The 18,069-nt window shown below is 36.4% G+C and overlaps 1 long non-coding RNA gene across 1 annotated transcript; it reads left to right on the forward strand.

Moving 5' to 3' along the window:
* The first annotated feature begins 6,810 nt into the window (after positions 1 to 6,810).
* On the forward strand, positions 6,811 to 17,646 carry LOC109104500. Its single transcript, XR_006153651.1, has 3 exons — positions 6,811 to 7,102; positions 8,910 to 9,034; positions 17,316 to 17,646. It is a non-coding gene; the product is annotated as an uncharacterized LOC109104500 (long non-coding RNA).
* The last annotated feature ends 423 nt before the right edge of the window (positions 17,647 to 18,069 follow it).

Genomic DNA, 18,069 nt, shown 5'->3' on the forward strand with positions numbered 1-18,069 from the left:
GTTTAGACCCCGTGAAACCGGTGCAACCCAGCAGACTTCTTGAGATCTCCACTGGAAACCGCACGGCCTGGCCCCGCTTATCAGGCTGTCAATAAAGCGAGATGGGGTTGCTAAAGCCGGGCCAGGTGCTGTCTCTCCGTCTCTCCGCTGGCCTGCACTCCAGAGCGCGATCAGGCGTAAACTTAAATCTGTCCAGCCAGCTTTCCCTTACGCCGACCCTCTGCTTCCAAGCGCGCGTGTGTGTGTGTGTGTGTGTGTGTGTGTATGCTTGGGAGAGAGCGAGAGAGGAAAGCAAAGGGGAGCAACCCCCCAACCACACACACATTTTAACTTATCACGGGAAACCTTCACATTTCAAAATTCTTTATATGGTGGAACACCAGCGAGTGTTCACAATTCAGAAAATATTTATTTACTATTATTAATTTAAATAAATATTATTTAAAAATATATAATATTGTTACAAATTAAAACAAGTAGTTATAAATGAACTAGGCTAATGACGCTCCCGGTCACTATTTTACGATTTTATTACCTGTTGTTGTTAAAAATGGTGCGTGTGTGTGTGTGTGCGTGCGTGCGTGCGTGCGTGTGTGTGTGTGTGTGAGAGAGAGAGAGAGAGAGAGAGAGAGAGAGAGAGAGCGACAGAAAAAGATGCTCTACTTAAATATGAATTTAAGTATTATGTTGGGACAGTTTGCATGAATGATCATTAAATAAACGACATATTGGCTTTTTCTGCTCTGAAGAAACATTTTCTTGATATTAAAGCCAAAGTCATGCTTGTGGATTTTGTGCTTTTCTATTAATTAGTAGCTAATCAAAGCAAAAGCTCTTTCGATTTAACCCCCCCCCCCACCCCCCGCCGCCCCCCCAAAAACGGCCTGTTTAATTCATCATGAGCACAGAATCATTCATGTGGATAATTTATCCATAGCAAAAGCTTTCCTTGACTTGTGAAAACACCTGACAAAATATTTATGGCACTAATCGTGATTTTGTTGGAGGTGGATTTTTGGTGATTATGAAGTAATTTAATAAGCATGCTTGTGTGTGTATGGGTTTAGGCGATTTGTTCAGGCGACATTAGTGGAATTCCCTCGGGGTGTTTGGGTGTAGTTTGCTCCAAGTTGACAGCCACGTCCTATATGTTAGAAATTCATTTTTGCTCAACGCAAGTCTGAGTTCGATATTCAGTGTATATAAAGGCACGTCAAGCGGAAAGGCCTTTGATTATTTGACTCTAATCCCGAACTGTTTGCAGAAGCCGCTGTGTTTGTGTGCAAAATACGTTTCGTTATCTTCATTAAGACTCAATGCGGCATTCAGAGGCAGAAAGATGAAGCCTGTGCGCAATAAAATTGTACCTCAGTCAAAAGAGAGCTCAGACTATGTGATTAGATATTGACAGGGTCCAGTGGCATAAAGCGAAGACTGACACCTGCCTCAGAGTCGATGCATAGTACAACAAAATTACATGAATGGATCGAGCACGTTTATCATTTTCTTGTCAAGAAAAAAGGACAAAAGTAAACATATTGTACCTGCATGACTGGCATTAATGGAGTAATCATTTTTTTTTTTTTAAACCTGCACACACACAGAAATTGTTTTTATATTGGGGCATTTTGACTGGCCAGTTATGCTTTACCTCACACACACACACACACACACACACACACACACACACACACACACACACACACACACACACACACACACACACACACAATATATATGATTAGATGCACTGCATATAATCAAAGTTCATGTATATTGCTTAAAGGTTACTGCAAATGAAAAGTAAAGATAACTTTGAATCTATTTTTTGTGTGTGTGTTAAATGCATGCATGAAATAAACATTTCTTGTGTGCTTAAAATGATTTTCTTGAGTCTTAAACAATAAAATGTCAGTTTTAGTGTGTTTTTATGCTGTTACCCATACTATTCATTGTCTACAGACACTGTCAAAGTAAAGTTATATGAGTAAAAAATTCTCCATCTGTTTGGATGAGAATGAAGACCCCTAATGAAAAATAATTTTTGAGTCCATTTTACGCAAAACATAGTCCATCAATCTCAAAGTTGCACATTATAATTATCAAATGACTTGGAGTGGAATGTCTCTTGCAGACAGTGATGTAAAACATCACAAAATTGAGTAATGACTAAATGATGAGTGCAGACTATTCATTCCAAAATTCCACTCCATAAATGGACAAATCCAGTGTTCTTTGTGATCAGTTAGGTCAGACATATGCTGCGTGGCTCTGGAAAAACTGCTTTCTCCTGAGATCATCCTGCTCATCATGAGGAGAGCTGCCATAATCATTAATGGTTCTGCACTGTTGGTTTTATATCCAGTTCTGTGCATTTGTTTCTTTGTTAAAATATTAATTTGACCCTAGTTGCCCTCTTAAAAATTATGGAGTATGAATACATAAAAGGAAAAAAGAAACCGGGTCAGTTTGTCAAGCAAAAATTGCATTTCTGATTAATTTGAATTAAATGTAGACACATACATCTTTCTAAAACATTGTTTGTTATAAGTCAATGTGTCTTGATTTCTAAATGTCTTTCCATGTAATTGCTATTGATGGACAGCTGTGCATTGCATCTAATCAAAGTTTTGTAGTAGAGACAATGAAAGCACATAAAGGCCTCTGAACTTGGAAACCACCCAAGTTCACAAGCAACTGAGAACGGAGAAAAATGCACAGTGTCATAAATGCATTTTTTATTCTGCCCCCAGATATAATTGCAAGGAAATGTATGTCTCAAATGGTTTCTTCTCATGGTTGTGCAAAGGTTGAACTTAAATATTATACACTTTACATCAGTGTTGAAAGCTATTTGTAGTTTCACCAATTCTTTAAACAAGAACCATGGATTTTTTCTATTCTATAAGCACCAGGCTCATTTATTAGCTTTATTTCAGGTTCTAAGCATACACTGTCCTATTAAAGTATATCAAATGCTCTTACAACAGTGGGTAGATATTGTAGATCGTGCTCTGCCCATTTCTCTAAATTAGACCCACGCAGAGTAAGCAATGTAAAGCAAGACATCAAGCGGTGAATTAGGTTTGCCTTTTGCCTGCTCTCCCTGGTGACTCTTTCCATTCACATTATAATTTCAAATGCCACATCACTGTGTGTTTTATACCATTGTTGGGGCATCCAAGTGTCCACCGAGACCAGGACCCTTGGCAATTTCTTATAATTAGCAACCCCCATCTTGCCAATAACTGAAAGGATTCCATTTCATCCCAATCTTAATCCATGCTAATTTGGCCTGAGCACCTCCAGGTGTTCTTTCCCAATGCATGCATTGGAATAAAGCTGCATTCTGAGAGTCTCAAGGAGTGATATTATGACTGATCTGAAATTTTATCCCGCTGAGAAATCAAGTTTTTTTTTTTCACAGTTCTCATTATTAGATAAATCAACATATCTCACTCTGAACTTTAACTTTCCAGTGACAGTATGTCCGCAAGATGATCATTTTAGAAGACATGGAGCACAAAGGAAGGTTTAAGGTAATGTCAGTCTAATATGATTATGTGATTAATAAGGAATATTGGAGAAGGATTTCTGAATGTTCGAAGTGTAAATAAGATTGCAAAGAAATCCCTGCAAATGGATGATGAGTGTCATTTGAAATAAAAAGAGAATTTAAGCATATTTGTGTGTATAATTTAAAAAAAGAAAATATAGTGTGTTTGTATAGATTTGTACAGTTAACCTCCATATTATGTACAAAACCAAAATAGAATTCAAAACTATACACTGTTGTCCATTTAGCTGTATTGTCTGTCTGAAAATCTCGTTAAACGTGTGATGAGAAAGACAGAGGATTGTTATGTTTTGTGAAACCGCAAAGCAATTTTGTAGGAAACCTGAATAACAGGAGGTAAGAGAATATGAATAAAAACTAAAGTCATTATAAAGCGGGCTGCGTAGCTCCCAGCCAAGCGAAGACGAAATGTAAAACACTTAAAGTGACAAACTCAACACAAATCTGGCTGATACATTTAAATAGATGCAGCAGCAGCGCCGCTGTGTTTGAAAAACAGGAATACTAACACTAAATCAGGCAATAACAACGACAAACCGCCTGGAAAATACATTCATGGAGTAATGAGATTTTCCCGGCTTTATCTAGCTGACAATTTTTGTCCTAAAGTAAATATTTTGAAGATAATTGAACTGATTGCTGCTCGCTTGCTCATCTGAATTTTTGAATGCGAAATAAACAGAATACACTTTCAAAAATGCACAACTGAAACAGTTATTAATTCAGTTAATCAAGTGATAGCCTATTATAAATAATGGAAATAATGCCACGAGCTGTTAATGCAAATTCACTCGTATCCGTTGCATTTAGATTTAAGTCAGAATAAATTTCCAGTTTTTCAACACTGAGTGTTTGTGAGCCTCAAAATATTGAAAATAATGCAAATGTAGACTTTATAAAACGGCATCAGTTGCACGAGTTTTACTGCCTTGAACGAATTTTAAAGAAATTAATAATAATAATAATAATAAATAGCGACTACACGTGAATTAAGTTTTTGTTGTTGTTGTTGTTGTTGTTGTTGTTGTTTATAGTGATAATGGGACCTCTCGCGTTACAAAACGAGATCATAATGTGCGTCCATCGAATTAATTCTTTAAAGCTCGCACTGTTGACAGAAAACCATCTGTTTACGTTCCTGCCTCTGACAGAACCTTAAATATGCGTTTAATTAAGGACGTGTTAAAGCTGTAGACCTGATGATGAGTAATAATTACAAATTACACTACAAATTCGACAGATGTGACAAAGGGCCTTTGTCTGCAGGGAGAAAATAAAGACAACGAAGAGCAATTTGACAGAAGTTGTGCTGAATTCATCTGGTGTCTTGAGAAACAACGTCTTTGATTATTCAGACAGGGTTTTTCCTTCTTCTCCGTCATGATTGTTTTCATATTTCTTTGACATCCATTGATTTGGAGGCAGCTGCAAGACTTTGTCACAAGAGAGAGGAGCAGTCACAACGCATTAGTCTGATGGCATAACTCGAACGTTAGGCCCGAGAGCGCGCATGTTGAGAGACCATGTGATGGCTTGTCTTGGCTCCCACCTAAACGGATAAAAGGTCTATAATTAGTCCATTTTTAGTCATTTACAAATCTGATACAGGTTCATTTAAATTGTGACGTATGCTTCATCACTCATTACTACAGTAAAACATGATGATTTAGGCCTTATGGGTGATAACCGCAAAGAAAGAGGTTTTACGCACAAAAACAGCTTTGCATTTAGGAGTTCTGCAGCTTGTTTTGAAATTTGTTCTCATAACTCATATTACTTTTATCAATAATGTGTAGTGGCAGAAAAAGACCGTCTATGAAAATTTACTTATTTCCAGTTTAACCGTCAGTTGTCAGTGTATTTGACGACTCAGTTGTTGATTTTTTTAAGAGTGTAAACCAGCCCCGAATAGATGCACAGAAAAAAAACTTTCTTTCTTTCTTTCTTTGTATGTTAAAATTTGCATGAATGTATGTAGCTGCTTTGAGACTTTTTAAAGGATTTCAATCAAAAATACTGAATTTTGACTTTAGTAAATTACCTTATTTAAATAGTGTCATAACAAATACCTCTTTTTCTCATGCCTTTCAGACAAAAATCTGTTTTTAGATGATATAAAGTCACCTTCCTTCCCTTTGTTATAGTATCTTAAATAAATCCGTAAGAAGTCGTGCTTAGTTCAGAGGTGTAGTTTAAAACTTTACTTTAAATGTCTCATATTTTACTGATTAGGCTAGACTGGCATCCATAAACTTTAAAACACTTGTAATTCCCCCATAACGTTACTGAAGTTTTGTCAGCTGCATGTGGCTGTTGCTCTATGAAGTTGGCAGTGAATGATGAGTTTGAGAACATGCATATAGCAGTCTCTCGTGGATTCATTTGGCTGTAGACTTGTACAGTTGCTTCAGCCAGTATGGGTTTATTGCCTTCAACAATGCTCGATCGCCCTCTAGCGGTTAATCCGCAACAGAAGCGCAGAGGGAAAAACAGGAATCACAGATCCGATTATAGCATACTCAATAGATTAAAACATCAAGTCAACAGACTTGCACAAATTAAATTAAGTTACAAGTTAAAAAAAAAAAACAAAAAAAAAAAAAAAAACAACAACAACACACAATAGCCTACGAGTTTACACAAATGATGTTTAAATTTCACGTTCTTACCATGCATTATTAGATCAGTTTAATGTGTTTTATTGTATCCATCTGCTTCCAGCATAATAGAATCCATATATAAAAATCCCAAACCCGTTGTTTCTCCTCTGAATAGCCTACTGATCTCAATCTCACTGAGGCCACCTCTGATAATGATATGGGGAAATACATTATGTAGGCTATATAATACAGGTGTGCTTGCACGCGTTTTTTTATATTATTTCCGTGTTTTTTGACACATGCATAACCAATTTTTAAAGATGTTATAACTCACGTAATTTACAGTAATTAATTAGTGTTGTGCATGTGCTGGAGTCCGTTGACTTCGACAAAGGCTTGTGGTGCTGAACGGACAGCGACAAGTAATAAAACGCTCAGGGTGCGAAATATGGGAAGGGGCTTTGCGAGGCAGGGAGTAAAATTAACAAATTGGGCTGTCTAATAGAAATGTAATCGTTTAACATATAAGTATATAAAACAACGTCCCATTAATCAAGAAAATTAGTCAGAATGCGCTAAAACGGGCGCTCACGAACAGAAGTCGCGTTTGCCTGAAGCGGTAACCATAGCAACAGTACGCATCTTTAGCGCTTTCCGTTCAGTGTCGCCGTTCTCACTTTTTTTTTTTTTAATAGATTTTTATATGACACACATAATTACAGAAACTTTAGCGTTTTGTTAAAACTCTCGAGACCATGGTTACTGAAAGAGTTATTCTGGATGTCGCACAATTTCGCCTTTTAAATATACTGTTATGAACTTATAACGCTAGAATTCGTTGCATTTGTTATTATGGATTTCTGCGGTATGGCAATACGTTTAACATGACGTGACACTTGTGCTGTGTTGCTCTCCAAGGAAACCGGTATGTACAGTTTCTAGCTTTTTTTCCATCTCTCTCTTTGCATCACTTGAGTTTCACAACTAATCCACGAAGTTTGCGGGGCTATTTTTTGAACGCGCCCACGGTAAACACTGTGTGCTTCGGGACCTTTTGGATGGTAATGCCCAGTCAATTACGTTTCTTTCGAGATCATTAAACACAAATCCGGCTTGTCTTTTAACAAGGCAGTCCCGTGTGTTAATGAGGGTCACGGAAGGTTAGAGTTACTTTTAATGGACGCTTTTCCCTCTGCAACATTACCGTTCAGTGCGCTAGACTGTATTTTACGCGTCTGCGTGTTCATGACAAAACTTTAAGAAAATACGAACTCTCTTGAATCCCAAATGTTGATTGAGTTTATGGGCACAGAGTGTTCATGCATTCTACTCGATTCCGACATGAGAGCGGTGCACATTTCTATAATGACTCAAAGAAATGTAATGTCTAAAGTCATGTTTCAGTGTTCAAGGCCTGGTAAATTACAAAGAGAGAGCAATTGATTTCTGGATTCGTTTCATGATTCATTGCGTAGCATTAATTCTGTAGGATGACATGCATGAAATATGTTGTCTCAACACTGTTGAGGAACAGAGCTCAAAGTGATCACAGATCGGATGTACGTTTACGAGTAATTGGTTAGAAAATGGATACACGTTATAGAAACGATGGAATTATATAAGACATTTGTCTTCTTGTTGATTTCACCTCTAATATACATAACAAAATATGTCAGTTTATCAATCATTTATCATCAGTCTTTGGAAGTACAGCTTTGGCCTTCATTTCCGTTTAAGCCATTATAGCTGTTCCTGTATTGTTGAATTCAATCCATAGTATCAATCACATTTAGATTGTTTTATGGTAGATTACAGATTTTCTGCACTGATAAAAAAAAAATAATAATAATAATAAAAAAATAACTTTGTTTGTCAAGCTAGGATAAGTCAGAGATCTTCTCTATACTAAATGAGGTGCTCCACGGTTGGGTAATGATGCTTAATGAAGTATTTTGAAAGCGAAATTTTCATTCAAAAACGTGGCAGCAAGAGGCGAACAATCTGAAGGGTCTTAACACTCAACCACTCTACAGACCAAAGAACAAAAGTATCATGCTGAAAATTAAACTAATGATGAAAAAATGTGCATTAATTTTGCATTTGAGAGGACATGGAAAATGTCAGACATATTTAAAAGGTTAATCTTCAATTCAACCACTAATAAACACAGCAAGGGAAAAAGAGAAATTAATCAAGTGTTCTTTCACTGGACATATTAAATAATCATATGAATTAATAATGGTCCACCCTGCAGTGTGTTTTCCCCCTAAATTAAATAATTATCCGTCATATCAGCGGATGAAGCTCAAATTGAAAGGTTTGTGGACAGTACAGAAAGAGTTTTTTTTTTTTTTTCTTCAGTTGTTCTGAGAAATCTCTGTACTCTTGGCTAAAGCGTGGATTTGGTTTATTTCTGTTTAATAAGTAAAAAATTAGATGCATATTCAACTCTATTATGGCTAGAATAAATGGGTCGCTTACGTATCCTCATGCATAATGCAAAAGAAGATATTTTGTAGAATGTTTTAACTATTCTTATCCATATGAAAGTCAGTGGGGTCCAAAACAACAACACTAGTCCCTGTTGGCTTCCACTGTATGGATATTTTTCATCTTCCTTTGTGTGCCAAAGAAAAAAAAGAAAGTCTTATAGGTTTGGAGTAACTTGAGGGTGAGTAAATGATGACAGACTTTTCATTTTTGGATGAACTATCTCTTTATTCTGCTCATAGATGCTCAGAGAACCAGCACTAATGTTCTACTACTACTTATTGGAAATTGTCAGAACATGATGGATGTGGATCATCATGCTTTGCAGAAGGCTGGGGAGAAGTTTGCATTCATTTTATAAAAAGCTGTAAGTTGAAATGAAACTTTCATTTTTAATATTGATTATTGATTAGATACACTCTTTGCTATCGTCTTTCTATAGAAGCAACGATTTTAAGATTGTCCTCCACTTTCTTAGCACTGAGTTTTCCACTCGAGCTGAGTCTATTTTGATGTATGAGTGGGAAAAGTTTGCTCTAGGTGACGGGCTAAGGTCATGCTTATGTTATTGAACTCGGTGCCAGGCACGTATGCAGGGAGCGAGAGAAGGACTTGGAACAAAAGTGGATTCACCCGCTAGGCAGCATATGCCTCCACACTGCCATTCCCTACAGGCCTACAGCACACATCCAGTCAGATCTGCCACTCTATGCCCAAAATATAGCCCTTTGCTCTTGTTACCACATACTGCAGACCTCTCAGTACAAAGAACGTACTCCATTGTGTGCAATATGAAAGGACAAACGGTTATTGTTGGCTCCCTAGTACTCAAAAGCTGAGGTTTTCAGTCAGTCACTAAATGTGTTACTGGGTGAGTTAAAAATAAACGTAAGGATAAAAGGAAGCGTTTTGTAGATATTTTGTGTTACATTTAACATAAATGTGATACTATTTATTATATAATTTATATATTGAATGATATTATATATTTCATTACATTTTGTATTGTAGGTTATATATTTTATTTTACACCTTACACATATATAATATGAAATCCATTCATATTGAAAATCCATTGGTCCTTAATTTTATTCTTAGTTTATTCATTTTATAAACGTAATATAATAATATCTAATAAAATATTAAACAAATATATCAAACAAACTAAGAATAGAATAAAGGATTAAGGAACTGTTTTCTTTTTCTTGTTTTCTGTTTGTGTGTGTGTGTGTGTGTATATATATATATATATATGTATATATATATATATATATATATATATATATATATATATATATATATATATATATATATGTGTGGCTGTTTAACTGTAAGTCATAAAATAGTATAGTCAATATAACAGCTCAGAAATGCTGTACTTAACACATGTAAGACTTCACAATGAATGACTGAATGAACCAGGCTGTATATAGGGTGAGCAGACAGGGTTAATGAGACACAGGTGCAAACAATGAGTGCTGATGTCCGGGCAAAGGATTGTGGGAAATGAAGTCCAAGACTGAGTGACAGAGGTATGGGATGGAGTGCCCTCTGGTGGTTATTAAGGACACACCAGCTGGTGATTGTGACAGTAACAAATGTAACAAAGTAAATGTCACAATGAAAGCAGTAAAACTTATTTATAATTTGCTTTTCTGCCCTGAAATGGTTCCTAGTGACACTTTTTTTTTTACTCTTATTGCAAGGTCGTTTTCATGCAGTCTAGTCATCAGCAGAGTTTCCATGAAAGATATTCTGTCCATTGCTCTCTATGGTGTGACCTTAGGCACAATGGGGATCCCATGATGCCTTAAGCACCCATTAATAACACAGAAATGTGATTATTCATGGTAGATGTCTTGAGCATTGTCCTCAGTATAATGAAGATTTCTGTCAGATAGAATAGCCCCCACCTGAACTAATATTTAGAGGGAGTCACAACCTTTCTATTTTAGCTGCTTATCCATTCGCTTGTAAAATACACTTGTGAATTTAATCATCATGTTGTGTTCCAGTCATTCTGGCCCAGAGAGTTCTTTTAGCTGAAAATGCTTTTTTAATGTTACTGCATTTGATTACAACTTAGTGGCTTTGCTCACACAGGGTATTAAATAAATAATAATAATAATTTGTGGTGTTCCTGATAATGACAGCCTACAAATAATTGCTGATAAATTCACATTATGCTGTATTATTAAATTCAATATTTTTTATCAACTTTCTTTCAATTAGCACAGATTTTATATTTGTTTTCCAAACTGATTGATCATAGCCCCCTTAGTTTTTGCATGAATATTAACAAAATTATCCAAAGGAAACATTGCCAAAATTATCCACAAATAATGCTTTTTATTATTTAAAAAATTGAGGTGAATAAGATCAAATCAATGAGGTCTACGATCAATCAATTCCAAAAAGAAATACAAAAGAAAAACCCTGTGCTAATTGAAAGAAAACAAGCTGACCAAGAAAGTAGCCCAAGATATGGTGATAATATCATAGTGAGAGATTTACAAGAAATTTTGAAAAATCCAGTCATTTTTGACCAGAAACACCAAACTAGGTAAAGGATTTTCAGCAGCACAGGGGTTAAATTGTAATTCAATTCTAAATGATCTTATCTAAATCTAAAAGACTGTCTTCAGTTGTTTTTATATTTTATTATTTTGTATTTATACAAACAAATTAACCACTTATCAGGCCAGAATTTTAGGTTCATCCATAGTGTACATACCTCTACATTTGCTTGCATAAATCAGGTTTTTGTCAGGCACAGCCGCTGACCCTTCACCCTTCACAACTAGGGTTGTAGGTGTGTAAAGCCAAAGTGTGCCCATGCCGAAAGCTTATTGGCTGTAGAAGACCTTCTGGTTGAAGCATTATCAGCATATGGGACTTCTGATCCTATCACTCACATTTACCTCCAACACCAACTGTGCATCTGTTCCCGCCATGCTGCATATCCAGCACGCTACTCAGCCTTGCAAAGCCAGATGTGCTAGGGCTTAACCACACACACATCTTATGAAAGTGGGCACAGAGTCCAGGTGAATTGGACTATGATGGAGCTTGAATGGTGAAGGAAGTGGATGAATGAAATCAATAGAAATTTAGATGGCAAATGGCTCGGCAGGATTTGTATTTGTTTTTGTGTTGTTTTTTTAAAGATAAAAAAAAGCTTTGATTGGCCAGTGAACTGTATGTAATTAGAGAGGAATTATAAATGAATGATTGATTGTTATGAAAGCAGCTAATAATTGAGAGCAGGAGTTTGTCTTTTAACATTTTTGATTTCGAATCTTTTACTTCTGATTTACATTCACTCTGCATGTGCTTGTTTTCTTAGCACTGTAACGCTCCATTGATCAGTGATCATGGGAGCCGAACAGCTGAGCGAGGACATGATGGTTTTGGAATAGCGCATATGTTGCCCGCACCCTGTTTGGCAGCTGCAGCCCTTTGTATCACTGCAAGCCCGACAACTCTTTACAGGTTCCTCTGTCAGGTAATAACCGCCAGCTTCTCTGACTCTGCCTACAGCCGGCTGTGCGGCAAGATGGATTACCCTTTGATTTCTGCAACAAGGAGATTATTTCGTTTGTTGATCTTGATGCTTTTCACCACACTAAGTTTAATGATTTCTCTTTTTCAAAGGACCTCATGAGATTTGTTCCTGATGTGCTTTATTGTGGAGCCAGATTCATTATGGGTGGTAAACAGACAGGAGAACGCACACATCACACACACACACACACACACACACACCAACACACACATTCGTCAGCAGAAGATTCTGCTGAGCATATTGCAAACCTTTGATGCTTTTGCAAGCGGGTGTTCAGGGATGTTTGTGAGTCTTCAAACACAGCTATACTTTCACTTGCTAGTTTAGTATCTGAGATTTGCATTTTGAATTAATAATACACTTTACTTTTTGAACTTACAGTCATTGTTGCATACTTAAAACGTAAAACGCAATACTGGCAAATTTTTATCCATTAATTTTACAGACATTTCTGTTAACTCTAGAACAAAATGTAATGCAGTGCATAATTCAAAATAAAGGTAAAACACCTGTAACAAATGGAAAAATTCTTCATATTAATACAGTACATTGTGCCCAGGTTTATTTATTTAATTATTTATTTATTTAGTAATGACTTTATGAATGTATATTTGTAGCCTTTTTTTTTTTTTTTTTTTTTTTGTAAATGAGAGTATGTAACAGATATGCATTAATATTAACATTTGTCCAATTATTATTTTCAAATTATGGCTGATAACTGGTAAACAGCCAATATTAAATTCATTACCATTCAGTCTAAATAATTTAAATAAATAATGATAATTTTATCTTTTTAAATGTTCTAAGTGAATTTAAGCATCATGATATAATGTACAAAATGAAAAATGCATATTCATTTTGAGAACTGCTTATATTACATCAGTGTTACTAAATGTTTCTGAAGTTCATATTAATGCAAAATTGGGGAAATAAGCATGCACATATAAATATCTACTATCAACCAGTATTTAATTTAGATTTTTGTTAAATTTGTTCAGTGACTTTTACAGAAATTTAAATCGTCGTTGAGTCGTTGAATCACTTACTCAATCATATTAGGTTAAAAAAAAAGACCTCTTGATTTAATTGTCTCCAAAATTCAATTCGGCCATCTTGAAAAGTTAAAGATCTTGTATTATCAAACATAACAATAGTAATATGAACTACATTTGCATCCTACAATGTATAGTACTAAACTCACTGAACTGTTATTTAATTAATCAAACAAAGCATCTGACTTATGCCACAGATTTGTGCACTATACGGTTTTATGAATCTTGTGTTCTCAGAGGTATAATGTTGCAAAATATTCTTGTGACAATAGCACAGCGCTCTTTAAATAAACTATTTTACATTCAGGCCACATAAAATTCTCAAGCCTAATTTTTCCTTAAGTATACAGCTACAATATAATTAGTGTTTTGTAAAAGTTAAGAGAGGTTAGTCAAATAAATTCTAAGGGTGGTATAAACGAAGCCCCTGATGCTGCTCAAAACTGTTTGATCTCCTTTTCATGTGCTACATAATTCATCGAAATTAGAGATGAAATGCTATCATATGTTTATTAATACTCCAGCATTAGGATTTTACTTTCCCATAAATCTGCAGCCGACCGCGTTCAAGAGCCGAGGAATAAAACCCCCAGTAGAACAATGATATATTCCCTTGATGCCCATCGGGCCATTCATCCCGACACGCACACACACACTTCCTCAAACATTATTCCCTCCATTGATGCCCCTCATTTCAAATCTATTTCAATTTAAAGATGCTTGACATGCCAACAGCGGAAGAGTGACTAATGTTGGTTCGCTATACATCAGAGCCATTCATCAGAGTAAAGGACTCTCTGTCTTCCTCTCTCATCCCTGTCCTTAATTTCTCAGTCTCTCTTTCTGAGTTAAATGAGTGAGCAGGCGGTGGTCTGAGTTCAGCGTGGTCACTGCCGAAACAGGGGAGAAATTACCAGATCAGCTCTGCTAAAAATGCAGGCGGGGTGTTCGGTGACCTATCATCCACTAATCTGCATAGTGAAGTATAGCTTCATAACTGTAAATTGCTGACTTAATTAAAAGCTGGGACCTTTCTGTCATTTAATTACAGGGAGAAAAGGTTATTGCTTAAACGCAATTTTCCAAATGTGATTTCTTAACAGTTATTAACGGCGTCACTATCATTTATTGTTTCAGATTTTTCAATTTGGAAATGGCCGCCGCTGACAGAAGTAATGAGTCGGAGGGGGGAAAAACTCAATCTCGATAGCGCACGCACAGCAGCCATTTGTTTCCCACAAGTGGAGCCGATAGGTGGGGGATGCTTGGAAATGTCACGAGGAGGACAGGCCTTGATTACTGCAGTTTTTACTATAGCGATTAAACCAGAAGTGGAGTTTTGAAAAGAAGTTCATTAACATTTCTCAAATGAGCAGGACAGACAGTGATAGAGAGGAGGAAACCGAAAGGAGAAGGGGCTCGTGATATAGCAAAAGTAATTTTTCCTGAGTGTGAGTTGGCTTTGCATAGCATGGTTCACTTGCTTGAGTTCTTCAATGAAGTATAACATCAGGTAGAATGGCCCATCACCTACAACTCATGGTTCATGTTTGCCCTCTGGGAGGTAAAATGTACTTGACCGGACCTAATTTATACCATCCAATAAAACAGTCAACTCATCATGTCCTTTTGACCTCCCCAGCACTACCCTACAGGCCAGATTACATGTTTTATGGCACAGATTATATTGAGTTCAGTCCATTTAATCAACATATGCGTCAAAAGGAACCAATCTGCTTATTATTCAAAGATCTGGTTGGGGCCAGGTTAGGGCAACTCCAGTACCAATAACATTTGGACTTATAAACTTTTACGGCCAATAAATTATGAATTATGAATCCAAGCATTGTAAAGCTGCTATGGGTATAATCATTCTTTTTAAGGTTGTTATTAGGTGACTTTGAAATTGTTTTACCATGTGTTGATATGCAATTATTGTACATTCATCGCTGTCATGAAAATCAAACACTGAATAAAGGTAGATATTTCCATCATTTTTTTTTTGTCACTGTAGTTAATAGGCTACTATTCTTGTTATTGATCCTAGTTTTTTTAGCTTTTCTTGTAACAAGCTGCTTTTAACTAGTAGTGGTTAGCCTCTTTTGAAAACTCTTGAGTGAGGAAAGAATCAAATGCTACATCTAAATGTTCCTCTCTCTAACAAATATTGCGTTGAAAAGTTCAAGTGAATTGGTTCATCCTAAATGGATCTCTGTCAAATGTATCACTGGAAAGTGTGGTTCATTCTAGTGACTCAGTTCGTCCTGAACGGACCTCTCTCATATGTAGCATTGGAAAGTTTGAATCATTTCACAGAATCTGTTTGTCCTTACATGGTTATTTCTCTCATTTGTATCATTGGGAAGTCTGATTTACTGCATTTAGAATCGGTTCATCCTAAACAGACCTGTCTTATTTGTACTAGGGTTGGAAAGTATGATTGATTCTGATGAATCGGTTTGGCCACTCTGATTTGTAGAACTGGAAAGTTTGGATCATTCCAGAGAATCGGTTTGTCCTAAATGGACCTCTCTCTTATGTAACGTTAGAAACTTTCATTCATTCCACAGAATCATATGTATCTTTGGAAAGTCTGATTCATTCCACAGAATCGGTTCATTCTAAACAGACCTGTCTCAAAGTTTTGAAAATTTTGATTCATTCCACAGAATCAGTTCATCCTAAACAGCACTGTCTCATAGGGTTGAAAAGTTTGATTCATTCCACTAAATCAGTTCATCCTTACATGTTTTTTTTCTTATATGTATCACTGGAAGAAGTCTTATTCATTCTCGTGGGTTTTGCGCAGTTCATGTTAACAAACAAATTAAAAAACATTGACCATGTATTTGTCTTATTTTAGTGTACATACTGTACCTTTTTCAGCTTTGATACCGTCGTCTTAATTGAGATTGATAATTCATTCCACCTTTCAAAGTAGCTTTCAAATGAATGTATATTAGGTTACACTGTAGGTTATTTTAGTTGATTATTCAATTCTGTGGATCACTGAATCAAATTTACATTGAAAGATTATTGTTATGGCAATTTTGCACCCCTTACCACTGTTTCTTGTTGTTGGTTTTAGTTTATAATTGCTTTGTGACTGATTAACTGCGGACAGTAATCTTTAGCTTTTTTCTGCCTGGTCTAATCAAGTTTCTAAATAAAGAAATAATGCTCCAGCATCCTTTCTTCACAGTAGCAGTCTCCATACATCTGCATTTTCAACAAAACCACTGGACATATGTTGTGTCCAAATGATTCCAAGCGTGAACCTGATCCTAAGGTGACAGAGAAACACCACGCTGCTCCAAATAGAAGCCACTCTGCTCTCTAAACACAACTTTTCACTTAATTAAATCACGGATGTACAGTGTTCTCCTTTCTAGCAGAATCACACACTCTTTCCACCCAACACCCCTCCCTGCTCTCACCCTGAAATATTCATGTTGAAAAGAACACATTTATCGAGGCTGCTAACATCGTGTCATTGCTGCTATTGTCTGATGTCAACCTCTTAATTATAGCTTCTGATAGCGATACAGTATTTCCTTCATTTCTGTTCATCGCTCAACCTCTGCTGTCCCCCCGCTAAAGGTGATTAGCGACATTTTATGTCATATCGTTCGTCTGTTTGACAGCCAGCGCAAGTGAACTGGATTAGATTGGACGGCCAAATGAGATAGGCCTGAATCAAATTAAAACAGCAGAGATTATACAGTCTTTTAATTATGCTAGCCACGCTCAGACAAGGAATATTACCTCTGTGTCTTTCCTTTCTTATAACCTGATGTAAATTGACCATTTAAAAGTCTGCGTTCATTCATAAAGTAACATTTTCTGTGGCTTGAGGAATGTGCTGATACTAAATTAAACCGAAGTGGTCATATAAATGCCATGTTTTTTTTTTTAAATAGCACTGGCTTAAACAAAGAAAACATTTCATATATTTGTCAGATGGCTGAAATTATGTAAGCTCTCAAAGTTGAAAATGGTTGGAAATGATGCATTCGATGCTCTTCCTACAGGAAACCACTCCTCTGAATTGGTGACAGTCTTTCAAGAACCCCCATGATCCAGCGTCCCTCCCAATGGTACAACCTGTCAGCCCTGAACATGGAGAGTTATAAGGGGAAAACTTAGCGATACGGTGACCTTGATGATAGTGTGACAGTCATCGGTGAAGAACTTTGTTCCACCTGGAGGAGATGAAGATATTTAGGTCCATGTAAATAAGCCCATTTAGGTGCCGCTAGCATCAGCTCATGCTAAAATAAAGACTGTTTTTGGAGGACGCAATGGGCTTGCATGAGACAAGTACTCCCAGAGAAGAGGAGGACACACCCCGGACAGGTTTAGTAAATATTTATGTCTCAAATGAACGTTTCTTGCAGACAGTGCAGTGTATATTTAAGCATAGAGTTAACTAATGCTAGCTAGATGTTTCTGTCAGTTACTTTATGGTCAGCTAAATGTTTATTTATCTGTATGTGTGGCAAACAGAAGATGTTTTGAAGAATATTTAATCTGTGTTTGTCCATAAAATGAAAGTCAATGGGGTCCAAAACAACACTGGATCTACTGAATTTCATTGTATGGAATCTGTAATATTTTGAGTTAGACATCATCATAAAAACCAGCATATCCTGGTTAGGTATGTTTATGCTGGTCCTTTTGCTGGTTTATGCTGGTCCTTTGCTGGTTTATGCTGGTCATGTGCTGGCAAAGGACCAGCAAAAGCACCAGCATAAACCAGCAAAAGGACCAGCATAAACCAGCAAA

Source organism: Cyprinus carpio, chromosome A25 (genome assembly GCF_018340385.1).
Source record: "Cyprinus carpio isolate SPL01 chromosome A25, ASM1834038v1, whole genome shotgun sequence".
In the NCBI taxonomy this organism is placed as follows: domain Eukaryota; kingdom Metazoa; phylum Chordata; class Actinopteri; order Cypriniformes; family Cyprinidae; genus Cyprinus; species Cyprinus carpio.